Genomic DNA, 22,889 nt, shown 5'->3' with positions numbered 1-22,889 from the left:
TGGGTGTGGAGAGAGCAGCAGATGGGGATTCCTGCTCAGTGCCCAAAGGTCCTAGAACACAGCGGTGGCCCTGTGTAGCAGGCTGTTGTCCCTGACTTTGTGCCTGGCCTGGTCCAGCCCCTCCTACACAGTGGGTCATCCCTGCCCACCTCTCCCTGGGCTCAGAATAGATGCCCTTAGCGGATGGCCATCCTCCCAAATTACCCCAGAAACTTCAGGCGGCCCCCTCTGGAGAGGCCCCCAGACTATTCCTAGATAGCAGCCTCACTAGGGGAGGCGTTCCTGGGGAATTGCTCCCCAGCCTGGTGGCCACAGATGCCCCTGTGGGGACTTAGACTCGATTCACCCAAGGACCACCTGGGCCAGATACAGGCTGGAAGAATCCAGCAAGTGGCTGACATTTGCCATCACCCTCCTCTCCCTGTACTGTGGGAGTGGAGGTCATTGCGACCCCAGCCCTGCCTTGCTTGCAAAGTCCCCAGGCAGCTCCCCAGGGAGTGCTGCCTCTTCCAGAGGGAGCCCCCCAGCTGCCAGCCCTCCCTGCTCAGGGCTGCCAGAGAAAATACAGGATGCCCAGTGAAATGTGAATTTCTGATAAACAATGACTATGGCCAGGTGCCGTGGCTCATGCCTGTAATTCCAGCACTTTGGGAGGCCAAGGTGGGTGGATCACCTGAGGTCAGGAGTTCGAGACCAGCCTGGTCAACATGGTGAAACCCCGACTCTACTAAAAATACAAAAAATTAGCTGGGTGTGGTGGCGGGTACCTGTAATCCCAGCTACTAGGGAGGCTGAGGAGGGAGAATCACTTGAACCCAAGAGGCAGAGGTTGCAGTGAGCCGAGATTATGCCATTGCACTCCAGCCTGGGCAACAAGACCAAAACTCCGTCTCAAAAAACAAACAAGCAAACCAACAAAAAAACCTGTTTTCATGTAAGTATGTCCCAAACATTGCATGGAATATACTTGCACTAAACATTGCATGCTATTTGTGTGAAATTTAAATGTACTAGGTATCCTGTATTTTTATTTGTTAACTCTGGCAAGCCTGTCCCAGTGACTCAGCAGGTAGTACCTGGCACGGGGGGACAGTTCCTGGGGTGTGAGCAGGACAGAAGAGGCAGTGAGGGGGAGCAGAGGTCCTTGTCCGTCTCAGGACAGCAGATTCTTTTCAAGAGGCTCTTCTCATCACTTTCTGCCCTGCCCAGCCTCCTCCCTCACCTGTCACTCCTGCACTGCCCAATACCACAGCTCACCTGCGGGGGTCCCCTCTTGCTGCACCCCGCAAAGTCACCTCCATGTCCCCAAGGAGCACAGGGCTCATTTGCTGGGGCTTGGTGGAGCTCAGCTCAACGGCTAATCCCCTGGGTGGCTCCTGTCAGATTATTAATTAGCTAAAGCGGATCGGTCCTGGAACAACATGCGCTTGGACTTCAGATAAAGCAGGCCAGGGAGGCGGGTGGGGGCTGCTTAAAGTGACAAGACCCTGTTTCTGAGCGGCTCCCCAGAAGGACCGGGGGAAGGAGGCCCAGGCTAGAGCAGGGTGAGTTCCAGACAGACCTCTCTATGCCTCCTCTGCCCGCTCCCACATGAAACATGGAGAGAGTGCCTTCAGGGAGGGAGATCCGGGCACATATGCGACCTGTGAGAGGCAGAGTTGGTGACAGGTGGGTCTTGTTTTTTAATAAAGAGCTTGTTCCTAATCAGATCATGGCACTCAGAACTCTTCAAAAAGCTTCTTATTTCACTCTGGGTAAAAGCCAGAGTTCTCACAATGGCCTGCAAGTCCTGTGGGATCTGAGGGCCCCCCACCCTGACCCCCTCAACCTCAAATGGCATCTGCCCCTCACTCTGCTCCAGCCACACTGGCCTCCTTGCTTCTCCAACATGCCTCCAGGATCTCGCACCTGCTGTTCCCCCTGGTGGGAACGCTTTTCCTACAGATATTGATTAGGTTGTCTCACTCCCTCACTTCCTTTCTGTCTTCACTCAAATGTCACCGTCGCAGTGACCCCTTCCCTGGGAGCCACATCTAAAATGACAAACCATCCACCCACCTGCCCCTCACTCCCTATTCTGTTCTGCAAAGCGGCTCTTGTTTCCTCCTTCCCACGCATCGCCATCCAGTACATCCTTTATTCCTTCTTCTCCTGTATCATTTGGCTCCCTCCATCCAAATGTAAACCTCACGAGGGCAGGACGTTGGCCTCCTCTTCATTTCCAGCACCTGCAATGGCTACCCGCAGTGTCGCTGAATGGAAATGGAAAATGAATGGCCAGAGGTGACAGGTCAGGACTTGGACCACCACCTCTTCCAGCTCTGAACCCCCAAGGCTGAGCCCTGGCCCAATCCAGTGGGCTCCTCAAGCACCCAGTTTCTCTCCCCTGACCCTACTGAACCCCGTGCTTCCTTAGTCCTGTCCCCTAAACCAGGTGCTCCCCAAACCCTTGTCCTAAGCATTTTCACTATGATGCATTTCCAGGGTCTTCTGAGGGATGTCCGAGGGGACCCATCTCTGTGTCACCAGACCCCCTCCCCACAGCTGGGACTGATCCTCTGTCTGCCCAGAGAGCAGCACGGGGTGGGACTCACAGCTGCTGCCCGGGCCCAGCTCAGCTGCTGGCAAACTCCTGGGCTCGGATTGTTTTGACTTGAGTCGGTGAAGCTGAAATATTGAGTCACAACGGCCCTAAACTTCATTACCAGCTCTTAACACAGATTACTAAGGGGGAAAAAAAGTTGCTTTTAATTGCTTTTCCCGATTAGCATTTCTGGAGAAGAAACTAGTGTTTAATTACACCTTTCCTCCTCTTACCCCGTTGGCCATGGGGGTCCCAACCCAGCTACCATGGCAAGACCGAGGCTCAGAAAAGCCTGGGGGAAAGCCAAGGAGCCGGACCAGAGAGAAAACCTGGGTGGTGAGCAGAAGGTAGCAACCCTCAGGCCTGAAGGGTAGAGAGCAAGCGGCAGTGGTGTGGGTGGGAACGTGGCAGCATCCAGGGGTCCTGGGGAAGGTGGGCGGCAAGGGGATCACTGGCCGCCTCATGCCTCAGGGTGGTGGCTCTGGGCCTAAGGGCCTTCACCTGGACCAGGCTTATCCCTGGGTAGATTCCAGAACAAAAGCAGATAGGGGAACCTGGCAGGAGACTGGAGAGGAGGAGCTTGAAGGTCTACATGAGGAGATGATGTAGTGAGGACTCCGGGACTCCTCCATGTGTGAGACCTGAAGTCGCCTCTCTGATGCCAGCCTCTCTCACTGTGGGCACTCAGGGCAGAGGCAGGGTGGAGGTGCTTCTCCCCTCGTTCACCACACAGCATCAACCCTCCCAAACCCATGGGTCATCCCATCCTTTGGAGCAACTGCGTCACCCACTGAGAAGTTCCCCGAGTAGCACCAGACAGGGCAGGTGCCCCCAGCCCTTCCCAATCCCTTTTCCCTGGGGCCCATGCATGGCGAGACTCGGGGGTTTCCTGCATCTGCTCCGAAGGCAGGGGGCATGGGGAGAACGGAGGAAGGAGGCCCAGGCTGGGGTGTCGGCACCACCAGGTGGAACGCTGGCCCAGATTAGAAATCAGGAAGATCAGTAACTCTTCCTAGACCAACTCCCAGCCACATCTCTGCTCAGCCCGAGGCAACCTTGGGGTCTACCCACCCTCTGGAGCACCATATCATGGTGGGAGGTGGGGAACCCTCCTGCTCCCGCCCCTCTGCATCCCCCACCCCAGCTGCAGGCCGTGGAGCTGCCAGCTTCACATCAGATCAAAGCCCTGGAGGATGGCATGAGAACTGTCCAGTCCAGTTAGGAGTGAAGGTCACGGATCTAGTGCAGACCATAGAGGCAGAAAGCAGAAAAACCTCCCACGCGTGCACAGATGCACACGCCTCCCACCCGGACACACCCTCCCCCAGGGTCAGCCCAGTGTTCTGAGGCCAGCAGACACGCCCAGGAAGACTGGTTGACACGCCCCTTGGAGCCAGGCAGAGGCACCAGCTGTAGGCCTGGGACAGCCCCACCACCCCCGCAAGCTGCTGCCAGCCTACACTTCTGCTCTCTCCCGTCACTGCCTCTGGAGGTCAGGCCTCCAGAGCCTCCTTACAGGGCCAGGCTGCTGTGCCACACATTGCTTCCCACTTGGGACATCCCTGATGCACCCCCCACCCTCGCCCCCGCAAGACATCACCGGCCCTCCCTTCCTGTCACCCCCATGGAGGTCAGGTCTCCAGAGTGTTCCTGGAAGGCTGGGCTGGCCCATATGGCTGGGAATACGTTGCCAGCAAGGGCAAGTGCTCACGCGAGCCTGGCAGCCGGCTGTGACAGCATCACGCTCGCCAACCAGGCCTCTGGCTTGCTCCCGGGCTACAGGGCAGTGCTCAGGGTGGCAAGGGGCCTGTCCAGGGAAGCTGGAGATCACTGCTATCACAGCATCGATGGTGGGAATGCTTACCCCAACCTGGCCCTCACAGACGGTGTCAGGACCCAGGAGAGCAGAGCCTCATGTCAGAGGAACTGGGAAAAGGGAGACTGGCCTGGGTTCTAGGCGAGCGGGGTACCGGGGCAATTCACACCTTGGTGGGTGGCAAGACTGTTAAGATCCCTGCCAATGAGCAGGGGCTGGAGGCTGAGCCAGCCCCATGGAAACGTGGGAGCCTCAGACAAGCCCATCTGCCAGCCCTCACAGCTCATCAACGAGGCTCTATATGACTCGGCACGTGGAAAAAGGTGTGCAGAAGCTCAGCCCTGAGCACACAGATCACATTCAAAGCCACAGAGAGAGAAACCTGGCCAACTTTTAGACCCAATCTGAGACCCAGCACAGAACCCAGGGAGCAAACACACGAAGCTGGCTTCAGTGCAGAGCCAGGGCCGAAGGGACAGTGTGTGTCTCGGCCTGCTCCCAGACTCACTCCTGAAAACAGTGCCAGAGAGAAGCAGTTCCCTCCGCAAGGAGCCCAATCCACTCAAACAAGCCTTTCTCAGCAGCCAGCATGGTTCCAAGATGGCGCTTCTCCCCTAATGCATGAGACGTTAACCCTCGTTAACCCTCTCAAAGCCGTGGGTCGTTCTTGGTACTGTCGTGTTCAGGGGGCAGGAGAGAGAAGAAAAGACACAGAGCCACAAATCGGGGGGCACAGAATGCTGGAGTCATCCTGGGGCCCTCTCTTTTCCTTGCCCCATTGACTCCACCATTGAGTCCTGCTAACTCTTCCTCTACACACACACAGACTCTGACCCCTTCCCTGCCTGTCCACCTCCTCACCCAGCCACCATCCTCTCACACCATCGGCTGCAGCAGCTGCCCCTCTGGCCTCACAGTTTCTTCCCTTGGCAGCTCCAACTACCTTTTTAAAACAAACATTGGCTGGGCACAGTGGCTTACGCCTGTAATCCCAGCACCTTGGGAGGCTAAGGTGGGTGGATCACTTGAAGTTAGGAGTTCAAGACCAGCTTGGCCAACATGGTGAAACCCCGTCTCTACTAAAAATACAAAAATTAGCCAGGCGTGGTGGCACATACCTATAATCCCAGCTACTCGAGAGGCTGAAGCAGGAGAATCTCTTGAACCCGGGAGGCAGAGGTTGCAGTGAGCCGAGATTGCGCCACTGCATTCCAGCCTGGGTGACAGAGTGAGATTCCATCTCAAAAAAAAAAAAACAAAAACCAAAAAACCATCACATCACTTTACCTCTTGCTCGAAACCCTCCAGTGGCTTCCTATCACCTAAGCATAAAATCCCAACTTCTTCCCAGGCATACAAAACCCAGCACCTCTTGACACCTACCCCATCCACGTCCTGGTCACTTGGCCTTTTCTTCCAGTCACTGAATGCACTGAAGGCATCCTACCTTAGGGCCGTTAGGCTAGCTGTTCTCTCTTTCTAGAATATTCTGCCTGCTCTTCACTGATCTGTCTACTTCCTGTCCTTCAATGTCAGCTAAATGTCACCATGTCCTTGAGAAACCACCTCTGAGCAGCCTGCCAGGAGTGCCAAGCAGTCACTTCCCATCACCACCTCCTACTTCCATTCTCTGCTGGGATCTTCCTTTTTTGTTTTTGTGGGTTTGTTTCATGCTGCCTCCCCTACCGGACTCCATAAGAACAGGGGCAGTCTTGTCACCTCTGTTTGCTGGTGAGTGACTGGCAGACCCCAGACACTCTTCTCTTTTTTTTGGAGACAGTCTTGCTCCATCGCCCAGGCTGGAATGCAGGGGCACAATCTTGGCTCACTGCAACCTCCACCTTCTGGGTTCAAGTGATTCTCTTGCCTCAGCCTCCCAAGTAGCTGGGATTACAGGCATGCACCACCATACCCGGCTAATTTTTGTATTTTTAGTAGAGATGGGGTTTTGCCATGTTGGCCAGGCTGGTCTTGAACTCTTGACCTCAAGTGATCTGCCTGCCTCAGCCTCCCGAAGTGCTGGGATTACAGGCGTGAGCCACCGCACCTGGCCCCAGACCCTCTGTAACTGCTGGCTAAATGCAACCAGCTCTTTTGCAGAGGAACCCGAGATGGGGGAATCAGCCAGACAGGGCCAGGCCTGCAGATCAGACCTGCACACAGTCTTGCCCCCTGGTCCGCATGGGTGAGGCAGGACCGCTCTAAGACCATGGGTCACTCCTGCCACAGAAGGCCCCCGCCTGGAGTCCAGCCTGGTCACTGGAAAGCGCTAAGTGAGAAGGGACTTGGCCATGATATTCTCTCTCAGAGCCCTTGGAGTTCCTAAGCTTCATTATCAAGTCCAAGACAGCCGATGCCAGGATGCAGGCGTCCCACCGGACCTGTGGAGCCCATGCCCCATGCCAGGCACAAATCCCAGCTGGCATATGACCCCTGGGAGTCAACAGAGAGTGGAAACTTCAGAAAGGATAAAGCGAATGGGTGTGTTTTGCCCAGGCAAAGAAGAAAACAAAAAGCCCGCCACTGAGAACAGAGGAGGCAAACATTACCCTCTCAGAGGGGAGGGGCTCCGCAGGCACTCACAGCCTCTTCATGGGCAGGGCACGGGGCAGGGCCGGGCAAGACCACCCTGAGGCTTGGATACATTTGGGCCTGCATCCCAAGATTCATGATCATCAGAGGAAGCAGAGTCTGTTCAGAACAGCCCGGGAAGGTGGCAGAGCAAACCCGGAAGACTTCAGTGCCACGAAACTCCCCCCACGGCCTTTTCCAGGTGACAGTCTAAACAGCCCTGGTGCTATCCAGGGCACAACGGTAGCACATCCTAAGTACGATGGACCAACTTCAGGAGCATGATCACATTCTGCACACCAGGAAGAAGAGTCGCAGCCACACAGTTGCCCCACCACAGCGACCAAAGGCCACTTTTGCATCTGATTTGCAAATCTCTGGGCTGTGTCCAGAGCTAGTTCCCCGAGGAGGCATGGCCTGGATTCAGGCAGGTCTGCGGCTTCAAGGACCTACCAAATCCCAGTGTGCACCAAGGCACCCATCTCTGCAAGCGCTTCCTCCCTGCAAGTTCGAAGTCCAGGGCTGCTGAGCCCAGCCCCAGAGGGAGGGGCAGGACACACCTGCCCAGGGTGACCACGGGGAGGAGGAGCGCAGGCAGGTGAGCCAGGGACACAGGCTCCAGGCTGGCACACACAGGAACAGCAGCCCCCAGCCCTGCCCTCCCCAGACATCCTCTAGGCCCTCAGCCTCCGCCTCCATCCCTAGACCTTGCCCATGAACTTCACAAACACCCAATCCCTCTGGACTGGTTCCCTTGGGATCTCAAGAAAATACTGAATAATGACCAACATGCAATGAGTCACCCACTGTGTGTCAACCCCTCACCCCAAGAACTGCTACGTTTGATACCTGCAGGTAAATATCTGACAGTACCAGCTCCACAGACTCCCTGGCATGAGTGACCTGCCTTATGCAAAGGACTATTTCCAAGCCTGGGTCAAAAGGCACCTACAGCTTCTCCTCTATGAAGGGTCCTATTTGGGCTGGAGGACCACTGAAGACAGCCTGATAAGTCATCCCCAGGCCAGCTCCTACCACACATGAGCTCAGAGCAGAGCAGCTCCAGAGATGGAGAAAGGCTGGAACTACTGTCCAGCCCTTCTAAGATGAAGTTCCAACCTAATGCTTAGATCTGGGAGTGGCATCTGATAGAGAATGGTCCTTGCCTGCAAAGCCTGGGCACTGCTGGCACCACTCATTGTCATGCCATAGAAACACCGGGAAGATCCTTAAAAGGCCAGTTGTGCTAACCTCTTTATTTCACAGGTGGGGACACCAAGATCCAGAGAGTGAGTATTGAGTCGATGACAAAGCCAGGGCCCAAATGCAGGTGCTGTGCCCCTGGGCCGGGGCTTTCTTCTCCATGCAACACTTTTTTCATTCTCACTGATAGTGCTTAAGCTCCCGCCATCGGGATCAGAATCCACTGGGAAAGGCGAGTCTAGGCCCTACACAGTCCGTACCCTAAGAAGCAACCCCCAAACTGGCCACCCCACACTTCCTAGTGGCATCTTGGGAACCAGAAGCAACTACCTTTGTATCCCAAGAGGCCAGGGTTCGAAGTCCATTCCAACACGCGCCACTGGGGAGTTGCAGGAGCCGCTTGTAAAGGAGGGGTCAATGGCCGCGGCAGCTGGGAGGGTGGGTGGGATGGAGGAGTCTTTGCCTTCAGTCAGCAAGGTCTGTTTGCCTACCAAAACGAGAGGGGAAAACAAAAAAGATTAGGCTACAAGCGACACCCACAAACCCACCCCACACTTGGGGTGTACGATGGAGGGCAAGGTTCCGACACCTTGTGTGGTAACCAGCCAACAAGGTAAGAGATTCTCATTCCTGCCAATCAGCAGATGGCATTGCCATGGCGCATACCATGCCTGACTCTGCAACCAATGCACTCTTCGCACAATTATTAGCCAATTGCTACGCAGTTGTGGTACCTAATAAAATAAGCAAACAGGTAGAAACGATACTAGGCCAATCAGGTGCCTCCCCGGGTAACACAGAAGGATCACACCCAAGCCTGGGCACCCAGGGTGAAAGGTCAGGCCTGAAAATGGATCAAGCCAGTACCGGAAACAGATCAAACCCATGCATGCAAACCAACCCTGCGCTCCCCATCGCCTGCTCCCTCCAATACCGGAAACAGATCAGACCCATGCAGCCAAACCAACCCTGCGCTCCCCATCGCCTGCTCCTTCCAATACCGGAAACAGATCAAACCCATGCAGCCAAACCAACCCTGCGCTCCCCATCGCCTGCTCCCTCCAGTACCGGAAACAGATCAAACCCATGCAGCCAAACCAACCCTGCGCTCCCCATCACCTGCTCCCTCCAGACTTTCCCTGCACTGGCTCCCAGCTGCTCCCCTGACCCCTGGGTGACCTTCTGGGAGTCTCTATAAAAGGAATCAACAGGTGTCTCTGCAGCGACCCAGGATGGTGCATTTAATTTCTTCTGGCTTTCCTTCCCCACTTCCATTCTGGTACTGTGCGACTCAATTTCATAAAAAGAAAAGAGGGTGTGGGCCCATACCCTGAAAGGGGGTTGCTGAGATTCAGCTGCGATAGGTGTTGGGACAAAAAAAAGTAGCCAAAGAAAGTTGGTGCCCTGCTACCGGCAACCTTTGTGTCAATTTAAACAAATATTGTGGTGTTTCTATGGTGATTCCTGTTTTGAATATCCACTACACTCACTTTTTAAAGGGCTTTTCCTGTTTGCGTTTCAACTTCAAACCTGTAAATATTTTCAGCATTTTTAGAAAAAAGGAGCTCATGTGCGTGCAAACACAAACACACAACCCGATCTTAGCGTACAACCTCCCAGTCTTGGAAGCCCGGCCTCGTGGATGTGAGGATGGGGTGCAGACAACCCAGAGGGGGTGCTCGGTCTGCTCTCCTGCCCAACCTGCCTGCAGAGCTGGCACCAGGAAGATTGCCACTGAAATCCTGGCCCTTTCCTTCCCCCTTTGCGGGAAGATTGCAGCAGCCACAGCAGCTCTGCGTTCCTGAAACGTGTGAGAGGGCTGGGCCCTGCCTCCGCAGTGTGGCATGGTGTGGGCAGCTGCCCTGCAGGTTCTCCAACTTGGCCCGGCCCTCGGAGTCCCCGGAGGCCTCTCAGGAGTGCACGAACCCCTCCCCTCCTGCTGCCCAAGGTTGGACCTGAGTGCGAGGAGGAGTTGGCTCTTGGAAGGTGGCAGCTTCAGCATCAGCTCTGCCCCACCTCGGCTGGGGCAATGCCACCGAGACCAGCTCCCTTGGGGAGGCCATCAGGGTGGACAGCATCTACAGTCCAAGGCTTGAATCAGCCCAGCTCCCATCCCACCCCTCGGCCCCACACAGGGTTAACAGCGGGTTTCCTGGTTTCCATGGATTCTCGCCAGGCCCCTAATGTGAGTTTCGTGTGATTTGGGGGAAGTGGATTTCCTTTGTTTTCCAGTTTGGGAATATTTTTTTCTTTAAAAAAGAGGAAAAAACACTTTAATGGAAACTTCAGGGCCACTGGGAGACTCACTCCTCTGGGCTCTGAAACTCCCCTGCCTGTTAGTCCAGAATCCCCCAAAGCCCTGGGCAGCTCATCCACCCACAAAATCCCCCTGGGCTGGAAGAAGGCATGCCTTGGACTACCTATACCCCTACTCCAAGAACATCCATCTCCACTCCAATATCCCATCAGAACGACCCCACCTAAAAGCGAGCGTCTTACATAGGAGGCTAACACGCCCCTCTTCCAGCTTTGTAAAACAGACATGTACATTTCCCAGAGAAAAGGTCAAGGGCAACACTTCTACCTCCCCAACTCCAGGCAAGGCACTGGCAAGACCAGGGTCTGACCACAGGCCAACGGTGAACACTTCCAGTGTTTCACGTCCTTGGCTCAGAGGGTGTTCCAGCTATGGAAGGAAAGGGGGTTCCAGGCCCTGGTGGGACCCTTGTTGGGCTTCGTCCATCGGAGACAGGGGCCTGCTCAGGGCAGAGGGTGCTTCTCAGCTGTGGCAGCAAGAACAACTGAATGAAGGGTGTGGCCAGGCCTCCTCCTCCTTCTCCCCCACAGTCTTCCCCATTCCTGCCATCCTCCAACCCTGCCAGGGCGTGGCCTTGCTCCAAGACTGTCCCCAACCAAGTGGCCTGACCCACTTACCAAACCAAGGCACAGGCCCTGGGGGCCTTCCATGGACTGAGGCTCTCCCACAGCCCAGGCCCCGGGGCCCATGGATCCTGGTCAGAAAGTGCAGAGCACAGAGGCCGGATCTCTCTGAGCAGCGGCTCCAGGGTGAAGAGGTGAGAAGCTGAGTGAGTGCGCTTACAGAATTCACAATGGGCTGAGAACCAGGACACATGGGTCCGAGTCCCAGTTGTGCCCCCTGAAACCTCCATGGGCTCTTAGACAAGCCTGCTAATCTCCCTAGGTTCATTCTCCTCACCAGCCAAACGGAGACAATGCCTCAGTCTTCCCTCCTACCTCGCAGGCTGTGCGGAGGATGGACAAGGGGTGTGAAAGGTTGTTAACAAGCACTCTAGACATGCCTAGAATCACCACGACCCTCTTCTTCCAAGTCTCTTCAAGGTAACCTTCTGGAATCTACCCCGGGTGGCCCCATGTGCCCTGACTCTGCTGCTCCTACATCCTCCACCACAGCATTTACATCCACACTGGACTAAAGTAATTTGTTCACAAGTCTGTCTCCATCATTGGACGTTTAACTCCTCAAGGGCAGAGAGCGGGTCTTAATGATCTGCATGTCTCCAGCATTTAGCACAACAGCTGGGTGACCGTGGGCAGCAAAGGTGTTGGTGGAACTGAACTAGTCCCTGACTTCATGTCAGAGTCAGATGAGCCCCGCGCAGCTTGGCCCCTCTTCTCCAACAGAACGCTCCACTTGCTGTTTTCTTTTTTGAGATGGAGTCTCGCTCTGTCACCCAGGCTGGAGTGCAGTGGTGCAATCTCGGCTCACTGCAACCTCCACCTCCTGGTTTCAAGCAATTCTCCTGTCTAAGCCTCCCAAGTGGCTGGGACTATAGGCAAGTGCCACTGCACCCAGCTAATTTTTGTATTTTTAGTAGAGACAGTGTTTTACCAGATTAGCCAGACTGGTCTCGAACTCCTAACCTCAGGTGATCGGCCTGCCTCAGCCTTCCAAAGTGCTGGGATTACAGGCGTGAGCCACCGCGCCCAACCCTGTTGGCTCTTTTCGTGCCCATTCTGTTTAGCTCTCCCTGAGCCTCAACCTGTGCCTTGCTCTCTCCCCCTCCTCCATTAGCCCCGTGAATTAACAGTTCTCAGGTTCAAGGGAGCCCCTTAGTTACTTGATCCCCTCCAACCAATTCCAATAAGAATGAACCATGTGCCTACTGTGTGCCAGGCGGCAGGCTGGGAGTAAGGGCAGGGCACACTGATGAGTGGCCTCTGCCCCCTGCCTATAGGCCGAAGTGAGAACTCTTGGTATGAACCAATCAGATGCCTTCTATCTGCCAAGCGCTGTGCCAAGTGCCCTACGCGCATGATCTGGCCAAATCTTTACAACACAAAGGCAGAAATGGTTATGGTCCCCGTGGATAGATTAGGGAGGGCGGACATGGAGACACGAAGTGACTTGCCAAAGATCATACCGTGCGCAGGTGCCAAAGCCAGGCCTGGGCTGACAGGCTCCAAGGCCCAACTCACTTAAAAGGTCATCCTCCTCCCCTCCCTGTGATCTCAGCAGCCACCCACAACTGATGCTACTGCCCCTCCAGAATCTCAGTTCTCCTGGCCTCAAAACAGGTCTGGACCAAGTCCCCCAGAGCCACCAGGCAGTGCTCACACATCACAATGAAAAGCTCGGGTGCTTCTGGCCAGGCTGAAAAGGGGGGAAGTGAGGCCTGTGGTAACACTCGGCGAGCAGGAGGAAGCCCTGAACACATCTTCCAAATGGGGTCTGGGCTGTGGTCATACTCATTGCAACCTGTCATCTGACAGGACGGGGACAAGGAAACCACCGCCATGCTAAGTCAGGAGGTCCTGCTGAGACAGGACAACTTCCGTTTCTTCTCTCCAGATAAGGGGAAAGCAAAAGGGCTTTATCTTTGGGGGCATGGGTCAGAGATTTCTGCTGCCTCCCCTACATCGGAAGCTCCCCGCACAGTGAACATCTGCCATGGAGATGCGGGATTGGGAAGCAGGGCCAGAGAACCCCTTGATTTTCACCTGGGGGCATGTGGGTACGGGGAGGTGCCCATCATCTCCCCACAGGAGGGAAGACACTGGGAAGTGGCAGGGAATGATTTCTATCCGAGAGGGTATGCGGTGGAAGACCAGCCCGGGGTGGGGAGAGGACAGAGCGCTAATGAGCAGATTTCATAAACCACCCGAGTGAAAACAAAAACACAGACGCGCACATTGCCCAACTCCAGGGCTGTATGGAAAAGGGAAAAAAAAAAAAAAAAAAAACAATAAAAAAATCCACATCTTAATACAAAAATCCTCCATGATGTGTTGTGGCACGAAAGTATTTTTCGCTGCATTTTTCATCTGTGATCTCACACGGCCCACGACGGGTACGCCCAACGCAGCAGGTATTCGACGGTACACAAACAGGGCAGACACATCACACAATGAGCCAAAACAAGGAAGGTCAACATGCAAATCGGTCCAGGCTGGCATCTCACGGCTTCGGGTGGCTTCTGGCGACGGCCTCATTGGACCTGAACATGGGACCCTTTCGATTTCTGAGGGAGAGAGAGATGGGGCAAGAATGCAGCTCAAGTGCAGAGGGCTCTTCATGCTCAGAACTCCCAGCCAGGTGTTTGTGCCGCCTTTCTGCACTTAAGGTACTGTCCACTGTCCTGCTGCCAGCAGGGGACAGGGAGGGGACCCGCGCCCCAGAGGCCCTTCCTCCGTATCACTCACCCCACAGTTACTATCTGTCTCCTTTCTGTTCCACCCCTCCCCCCTTTAATTGTTGGATGAGTTTACAGAGCTGTGTGCCAGAAACAATCAACTCCAGGGAACAGAGTTATACAAAAAAGGGCGTGTCGCCAGAGGGAGACGGATATCCATGGAAACCACCACCTTTTCACAGCAGCCTAGGTGAAGCTTGGGTGAGGGGATGTGTGGGGGATGGGGAGACACGCTCCACCTAGAACAGGGCCCCAGAAAATGCAGGGGCCACTGATAATCTATCTGTAGGAGCCAAATACCGTGTGGAGGGTCAGAAAGTGGAGTCAGTCACAAAACACACATTCAGCGCGTGCACACAGGCACACACACAGGAGCATGCACACACACACACACACACACACACACACATATGCCACTCTGCCAGATCACTGGGCAACTTGCCGCCATGGTTAAGCACACACACTGTGGAGCCAGACTGCTCAGGTAGGAATCCAGGCTCTGCCACTCACAAGCTGTGTGGCTCCGGGCTAACGACTTTAATCTTTCTGTGCCTCAGTTTCTCCATCAGTAAAATGGGGATAATGATAGTTCCTCTGCGTACCGTCATGAGGATTAAATGGCTTCTTACGTGTAACATGCTGAGGAAAGTACCCTCAACCAAGTAAGTCCCCTAGAGCCAACAGACAGGGCTCAGACATCACAACCAAAGCCTCAGGTGTTTCTGGCTGGGCTGAAAGGTGGGGGAAGGTGAAGCCTGTGGTAACACCCGGGTGGCAAGTAGGTACTTCACAGCACCACCAAGTAAGTGCTGTCAAGCATTTGATAAATCAATCACAAAGCCTAAACAAAGAGAAAGAAAAGTTTCTAGACCCTGCCAGAGTAGAAGAGGAAAATGTTAATAGTTCATGTTTATTAAGCATTGTGTGCTCAGGATTTTAATATATTAATGCATATAACCATTGCAAATTAATATCTATAACCTGCAACGAAGTAGATGATTCTCTCAACTGGAGAGTGGAGGATTGAAGAACTGGGACCCAGAGAGGGATGTGACCCAGCCAAGGTCACACACTGGTACACGAGTTAACCCCAGCTGCCTGACACCTCATCACGACACGGCTTAGCAAGGTGGGTGGGGAGAAAGCGAGGGAGGGAAGGGCTTTCAGGAGCTTCTCTTTCTGGACTGACCTTAGAGGCAGAGTAGTGGGACCTAGACTCGCCCTTCCCAAACTTAAGAAGGAAAACAGACATCCTCCATGCCTGTGATTGCTGACAGAAGGAACGAGGAGCGGGGAAGAGATGAGGCCCGGGCCTCCGCATTCCTCATGAGTTCCCGCCCCAGTCCCGGCCCGGGAGATCAGTGATGTCCTCTGACCCTTCCCTCTACCCAGGCAGGCATCTCCAGAATCAGGAAGTCCCTGGAGGGCAGACAGCAGAGCTGGGGCCCCATCTCCCGGCAATGGAGGCCCAAAGCCTGGGACAGGTCCTATTTCCAGGTCACAGCCCTGTAAACAACCTGATTTTCTGCCTTCCCAGATCCTAGACAGATCCCTGGAGGGGACAGGGTGGGGGCGATGGGAGCACAGGCCTCCCCTATTGCAAAGCCAGGCCCAGGGAGGCCGGGAAGCAGAGGGCTAGAGGAGTCAGCGGCTTCCTGCCCCGAGAGATTTGGTCCACACCTGCTTGGAGACCAAGCTTGGTGGCTCAGCCCTTTCTACCATCGACCACCCAAAGTCATTCAGATATTTCCTCTCTCACTTGCTTTTTAAAAAAAATTTAATGTTCTCTATAATTCATCCATCCCAGAAGATAATCGATAGAGCCCGTAATGAAAATCTGAGCCATATTTTATGAACCGCTGCGAGCAGAAAGGACCACCTCAGCAGGTCGGGTTGCAGCTCCCCGTCTCTGTCTTGTCCACTGCCCCGGGGATCACTTCTCCCGCTGGCCTTGCCCACAGCCCTCGGCCCACGACGAGGGCCATGACCCCAGTATCACCCCAACCCCCGATGCCCACTCCAACCTAGTCACAGGAGGGTCACCCACCATTGCAAGGTGACTGCAAGTCTTCCTGGAGCAGTCCCCAGACCTGGGACCCCAGACCCCACCCTGGAATCTCACCAGTGTCTTGACTGAGTCAGGGGCCTTCCGGGAGCTGAAAGACCCTCACAAGGAGCGGGAGGCCTGCCCAGGATTCAGGGAGCCGGGCCAGCCTCCACCATGGTGCCTCCCATGAGGCAGGCCACCCTGATCTCGGGGGGCTCCCCGAGGGGCCTCCGGGTTTTATCTTGGACCCTCTGCTCAGGGCAGGGTGAGTCATTATTGTTCATTTGTTTGTTTGTTTTTGAGACAGAGTCTCACTCTGTCACCCAGGTTGCAGTGCAGGGGTGCAATCTCGGCTCACTGCAGCCTCCACCTACTGGTTTCAAGAAATTCTCCTGCCTTAGCCTCCCAAGTAGCTGGGATTATAGGTGTGTACCACCATGCCTAGCTAATTTTTGTATTTTTAGTAAATATGGGCTTTCGCCATGGTGGCCAGGCTGGTCTCGAACTCCTGACCTCAAGTGATCTGACGGGCTCAGCCTCCCAAAGTGCTGGGATTAGAGACATGAGCCACTGCACCTGGCCTATTGTTCATTTTTACTCCCTCAACCAAGGCCCTCCTCTCCCTGGACTCCAGCCTTCTGGGGTGAAGAGTGAGGAGGAGGCATCCTGGGGGGCGGGCACTGGAGTCCTGGGGGGAGTGGCCCCTCCTGCCCAGCCAGAGCCCACTGTGAGGAAAGGGAGGCAGAGCCCTGGCATCACCACTGACAGCCAATCAGCTGACCGGGCTTGCTCCTCCCAGAATCTCTCACTGCCAGGCACCAATCAGAGAGCACCACAGGGCAGGTGTCAGGAGGCAGCAACCCCTGGGGACCAATCAGAGCCCAGAGGATGCACCAACTTCCCAGGAATGACAACTCAAGCCAAACTAGGCGTGGTAGCATAGGCTTGTAATCCCAGCACTTTGAGAGGCAGAGGCGGGCGGATCACTTGAGGCCAGGAGTTCGAGACTAGCCTGTCCAACATGGTGAAACCCCGTCTCTTCTAAAAATACAAAAATTAGCCGGGTGTGGTGGCGGCGCCTGTAATCCCAGCTACTCAGGAGACTGAGGCAGGAGAATCACTTGAATCCAGGAGGCAGAGGTTGCAGTGAGCCGAGATTGTGTCACTACACTCCAGCCTGTGTGACAGAGCAAGACTCCGTCTCTAAAAAGAAAAGAAAATTCAAGCCAGTAAGAGAGTGTGATTCAGCCATGCTATGGACCACTATGCAGCCCTTAAGAGACACTTAGAAAAATGGGAGATGGTTCGGTGAAAACACTCCAGTGGCTGTGTGCTGGAGGATGCTGTCCCACACAGCAGCCACTGGCCACATGCGGCTACTGAGCACCAGATGTGGACAATGTGATTGAGGAACTGAATTTCCAATTTTCTTTTACTTTAACGAATGAAAGTTTAAAGAAGCTAGAGGCTTGGATGGCACAGGTTTAGATAGATAACTCACCAGTGTAAAAAACGTAAATGTCTATTATCCCAAGACAGTGGGAATAGTCATTATTAATGATAATAACAGAAAGAGAAATAGTTAATTTTTTTTTTTTTTTGGAGATGGAGTCTTGCTCTGTTGCCCAGGCTAGAGTGCAGTCGTGTGATCTCGGCTCACTGCAACCTCTGCCTCCCGGGTTCAAGCGATTCTCCTGCCTCAGCCTCCCGAGTAGCTGCAATTACAGGCACATGCCACAACACACAGCTAATTTTTGTATTTTTAGTAGAGACGGGGTTTTGCCATGTTGGGCAGGCTGATCTCAAACTCCTGACCTCAGGTGATCTGCCCACCTTGGCCTCCCAAAGTGCTGGGATTACAGGAGTGAGCCACCGCACCTGGCCAGAAATAATGTTTAAGGGTGCTACGTGCCAGGCTCAGTGCTAAGTATTTTATATATGGATCATTACACTAAATCAAGGACCAGCCTGAAAGATCTATGCTCTCAGTATTCCCACTTGACAGATGAGGAAACTGAGGTTTGGAAACATTGAGTAACTTACTCAAGGTCATACTGCTGGGTGGCAAAACCAGGGATTACAACCAGGTATCTCTGTCTCCCTAACTCACAAAACACATTTTTAAATTATTTTCTTTTCTCTCTCTTCTCTTTTTTCTTTTCTTTTCTTTTCTTTTTTTTTTTTTGAGACAGGGCTGGGCTGTGTCACTCAGGCTGGAGTGTGATGGCACGATCTCTGCGCACTGCAGCCTCCACCTCCTGGGCTCAAGCCATCCTCCTACCTCAGCCTCCCAAGTAGCTGGGACTACAGATGTGTACCATCACACCCACCTAATTTCTGTATTTTTTGTTGAGAAGGGGTTTCGCCATGTCACCCAGGAGTTTCTTGAACTCCTGAGCTCAAGTGATCTGTCTGCTTCAGCCTCCCAAAGTGCTGGGAGTACAGGTGTGAGCCATTGAACCTGGCCTAAATTATTTTCTTTATACTTTTTTGTATTTTTCAATGCACCGCGAGCATAACTTACAATCAAGGAGAAAAAATAGATTTTTTAAAATACCTAAAAGGAGGTAATTCCTCTTTTCCCAGGAGCAGAGTGTACGGAAGGGGTTGCTGGGGTGCCAGCCAATTGGGCCCCTAGCTGCGGGATGGTGAAAGGAGCCAGCAGTGCTGTCATAGGCCCCCTCTGTCCTGCATGCTCCCACTGCCCAGATGCCCTGCACCTAGGAGCCCCGAGCCCACAGATGATGCTGGGCCTGCAATTTTCCTGCAGTCAGGCCACCAGTGGGACCCAGCTTCCTCCTAGCCCCACCCCCAGTCAGTTCCTGACAGGTTTCTCTGCAGTTTTGCAATCATCACCTAGGTCTACACCTTAAAGAAGGCAACAGGCCAGGGGGCCATCTGCAAAGTCAACCCACGCCTCTTTTACCTCGGATCACCCTTTCCCACTCCCTTCCAGAAGAGCCAGTGCTCTCAGGATAACGAGGAACACTGGGCCAGCAACCCAAGCCTGGGTCCCGCTGTCTGCCATGGCACGTGCAAGGAGAGATGTGCTTTTCCCAGGAGGGGCAGTCAGTGCTCCCAAGCATCTCCTCCTGGGATTGCATCTAGGTTCAGAACAAGGGGGACAAAGACAGTTCTCCTGTAAGGTCAGTGATGAAGGCAGAAGCCCCAGCAAGTACTGAGCCCAGCTAGAAATGGAGGCAGGGAAAGTTCCTAGTTGCGCCTGCTTTTTCTCCATAGCACCAACCTGGGGGTGCGGGACAGGCAGCAACCGCCCCACTTGGTCTGGCTTCTATGGCAGCTTGTTTTTTCCTTGAGAGGCACAGATTGTTCTGGTTCCAGGCAGGTTGGGGAGGTGGGGGGGGGGCAGCAGGATAAATGTACTTACTTAGAATTTTTTTTTTTTATTATTATTGTGATTATGGATTTTTGGTTCCCCGCTGTCTGCAGTTCTGTGTCATTTCCAATCTACCTTCAGTTTCCCTTGGATTTATATATTTATTTTTTTGGGGTTGGTTTCAGGTGCTTCTAGTTTATCAAACAATCAGCCCTGTGAGGTACGCTGGGTGTTTCCAGAAATTACATCACAAAAAATCATGCAATTAAAGTGTAAGGGAAAAAAAAACATAGCTGTTGCTTAATTTTGTATTTTAATTAATGACTTATTGTAAACGTAGACTTTTAAAATGGAGGCGCCTAAGCAAAGCCAGTAAACAAGTTTTTCTAATGAATTAATTCCACCTCTCTCCTCCTCCTCCTCTTCCTCCTCCTCCTCCTCTTCCTCCTCCTCCTCTTCCTCCTCCTCCTCCTCTTCCTCCTCCTCACCAGCCCAACCATCACCCTCCAGATTTTCTCTGTCCCCTTATTTTCTATTCCACTTCTTGATCTTTGCCCAACACATATGAGAAAAAGAACACTCCTGAAATAAAACTGGGGATGCTGGTACCCAGGACTACCCCTGGAACCCGCTTCAAGCCTTGATGCTGAGGATGCCGGCTGAGGACCCGGCGTGAAGTTGGCCGCTGTTGTCCCTTGTCCCATCCCAGCCCAGTTTGCTGCTGCCGAGCCCCTCTTGGCTGTCCGCCAGGGACCTCCCCACTCCTGTCTGTGCCCTGATCTCAGCAAAGGACAGAGAGACAAACCGGGAGTGGCACTGACTGCCAAGGCAACAGTGAGAGGGTGGAGCCATGTGACACCCAGGGGGAGCCTGCAGGAACAAGGTGAGGAGACCTGTAGAGGGAGGCTTGGGCTATTGTGAAACCTAAGACACCTCTGGTTGCCTGGAAGAAGGAGGAGAACGGGCACGGGAGGGAGAAAGAAGAGGCAGTCTGGAGCTAGGGAGAGAGAAACTGAAATTAGAAGGGTCTGCCCAGGCCACATCATCGCAGCTGGGAGAAAGAACACATCCATCAGTCCCAGGCACCCCCAGAGGGCTAGACCCAGGCTGCCACCATTGGCCACCTGCCCCCATTGGTCTAGAGTTCTGCTCCTTCCCCCATAGAAACTTCCCGGCTTCAGGGGAAGAAGCAGACTGGCCTCTTTCAGCCTTGTTTCTGGTGGGGGGCTGAGGATCAGGAGCAGGGTGTCCCTGCTCTCGGCCTAGTCCTGCCATCCTGGAAAGGGTAGACACATCCCCGGATATTCTACCACAGGGAAGACCCCAGGAAGCTGCCTCTGCCACACGTGAAGAATGGATGCCGCTGGGTGTCTCCAAGTCCCTGTTCACTGGGGAGCACGCGGGCTCTCCTGTGACCCCAGAAGCTTGGCCAGTTGAGCAAGGGCAGGGTGTCCACCTGAGTGCCAGACAGGCACATGCCTCCTCCCTAAAGCTGTCATCTCCTAAGCTAATGCAGAGACACTGTAAAGGAACAGGTTTGCTTTACAGACTCTCTGCCAGGGCAGAATCCCACATTGGTCACTTTTACTTTGAGCATGAAGAGCTGTATAGGCGGGCTCAGCAAGGGCTGCTCCTGGCCTGCTCCCTCCCATCTCCTTACCCTCACTTCTGACTTAAAGCCCAATCTGGGACCTCCCCCTGCCATGACAGCAGGTGGCCTCATGACCACATGGTGGAGGATGGGGACTCCTGAAGGCTCTAGAACACCTGGTGTCAGAATCCTGGCCCCCACTCACTAAGATTCCCAAGGAAAGGAAGGAGGGGAGGAAGGAAGGACCACAGAGAGGAAGGGGCTGGATGCCCGTGTCATCGAGCACCGGTGGGAACCCAGACCCAAGCCCACGACAGATCCTGCTGGGTACAGCTTCAATCAGAAAGGAAAGCTCCCATCAGACATAGGCTGGGCAGGGATGTGGGCACTGAGATTAGGGAGTTGGAAAACCATCTGAGGAACCTGGCCCTGGGAACACAGCAGCAGGATTTAATACCTTATCCCAGCTGTCTGGTAAACACCCTGAACCATCCCCACACTCCGTTAGGCAGCCTCGGATCTTCAGGTGTGCCGGCAACGGGCAGGTAGAGACAGACGTGGGCAGAGACAGGAAGGGAGGGAGTGTGGGCTAGGGGAGGGGGCGGGGGTGGAGCTGGCCTGGGAGGGATCGGATGGGTGGCAGCCAAGCTAGACAGTCAGTGAGACAGCTGACAGGTGCAGGACAGTGGGACCCGGGAAGGAAACAGGCGAGCGGGGGTTCCGAATCCTCAGGGGTCTCACACACCCCGGGGGCTGAACATGGTGACAGGAAGGGTCAGCGTCTTGCGGGCAGAAGGCCTTGGCCTTCTAGCTTCTCGGGATACTTGGCTGAGGGCACGCACGGACCAGGCAACAGGCTCCCCCAAACCAAGCAGGACAAGGCTTCCAGGGCCTGCTGTGGTCAGACCGGACAGCAGTCTGTGTGTGTGCTTGCGAGTTACCCTGTCCCCAGCTCACACACACACATCCTATGTCAAAAAGAAAGCCAAATCACTCAAAATGGAGCTTCCTTCTAGTCTGGGCTGGGGCTGACTTGTGTTGAGAAGAGGCCACAGGGTGGGAGCAGCCCTGTCGTCGCTCAGAGGGGCCTCACCTCTCCAGAGATGGGTTGGGGAGAGTTCAGAGCAGGCGAGTAGATAAAGAAGTGTCTGAAGGTCCTAGCAGCTTCCTGGGGTGGTGCGGGGCAAACCTCCTTAGCTCGGACCCCAGCACAGAGGTGGGACCTGAGGGAGTGGGCAGGTGCCTGCACAGAGGCCAGGTGCTCCTGGGGTCCTCCACCGCCAAGCCCACGAGGGGCGCTGCACTAATCCTCTTTTCCCATTTCTGTCTGCTTAGGGATGTAATTAGAGTTTTGGTTGGAAATCCACCCGGAGTGTAACCCCCGACCTGACACCGTCGCTAAATCCTTGGGTACACACAGTACATCTCCTGACTCTTGGAGAATCGGGAACCATTTCGAAACCTAAACAAGCGCCACTTTTAAATGTTCTCAACTCTGACTGCTTTCGGCAGCACACTGTCAAATCTGCCCTGGCCTTGGCTGGGGCCAAGTTCAGGGCCTCCCTCTCTGTCCCTGAGATTAGAGATTTGGAAAAAATCCACCACCAGGGCCTCCTGTGTAGTCTACAGAGGAAAAGAAGGAGTTCCTGGCCTGTTGCGGAGCTGGGTTTAGAGTCCTTTGCCTTCCGCACATTCTTTTAGCCCCGTGATCCCAAGAAATCCCATCCACAGTCCCCCGATCCAAAAGGATCACCAGGAGACCCAGATGGAGAATTTTTTTGCTCCATTAATAACCACACAGAGCGCTGGCTCGCCACTGGAGACCGGCCTCACCCTTGGGTATCTCCAACCGCCTGAGTCAACGCAGACCCCTCTCTTCCCCAGATGTGACCCTGTAGGCCTAGAGGAACCACCAGGAGAGGCTGGAAGCCTGAGCCCTCCCTCCTCTGTCCCAGCGCCAAGTTCCCTGCAACCCACAAGCACAGTCCTGACACTCAGAGCTCCCGTGGTCTTACAGACAAGAGAATGAATCCCCACGGGTCTCCTGCAAGCATCTCTGTTCCAGCTT

The 22,889-nt window shown here is 54.3% G+C and overlaps 1 protein-coding gene across 2 annotated transcripts in view; it reads right to left on the bottom strand.

The window, feature by feature from the left end:
* CASZ1 (castor zinc finger 1) overlaps nt 1-22,889 on the bottom strand; it is a 160,809-nt gene that overhangs the window by 116,135 nt on the left and 21,785 nt on the right. For both annotated transcript variants that reach the window (XM_033228407.1, XM_033228410.1), the window contains exon 2: nt 8,505-8,661. The gene's annotated coding sequence lies outside the window, so the exon portion shown is untranslated. The remainder of the gene's footprint in view (nt 1-8,504; nt 8,662-22,889) is intronic.

This window comes from Trachypithecus francoisi, unplaced genomic scaffold (genome assembly GCF_009764315.1).
Source record: "Trachypithecus francoisi isolate TF-2019V2 unplaced genomic scaffold, Tfra_2.0 Lachesis_group12, whole genome shotgun sequence".
In the NCBI taxonomy this organism is placed as follows: Eukaryota; Metazoa; Chordata; class Mammalia; order Primates; family Cercopithecidae; genus Trachypithecus; species Trachypithecus francoisi.
This window is presented reverse-complemented; position numbering and strand designations above follow the sequence as displayed.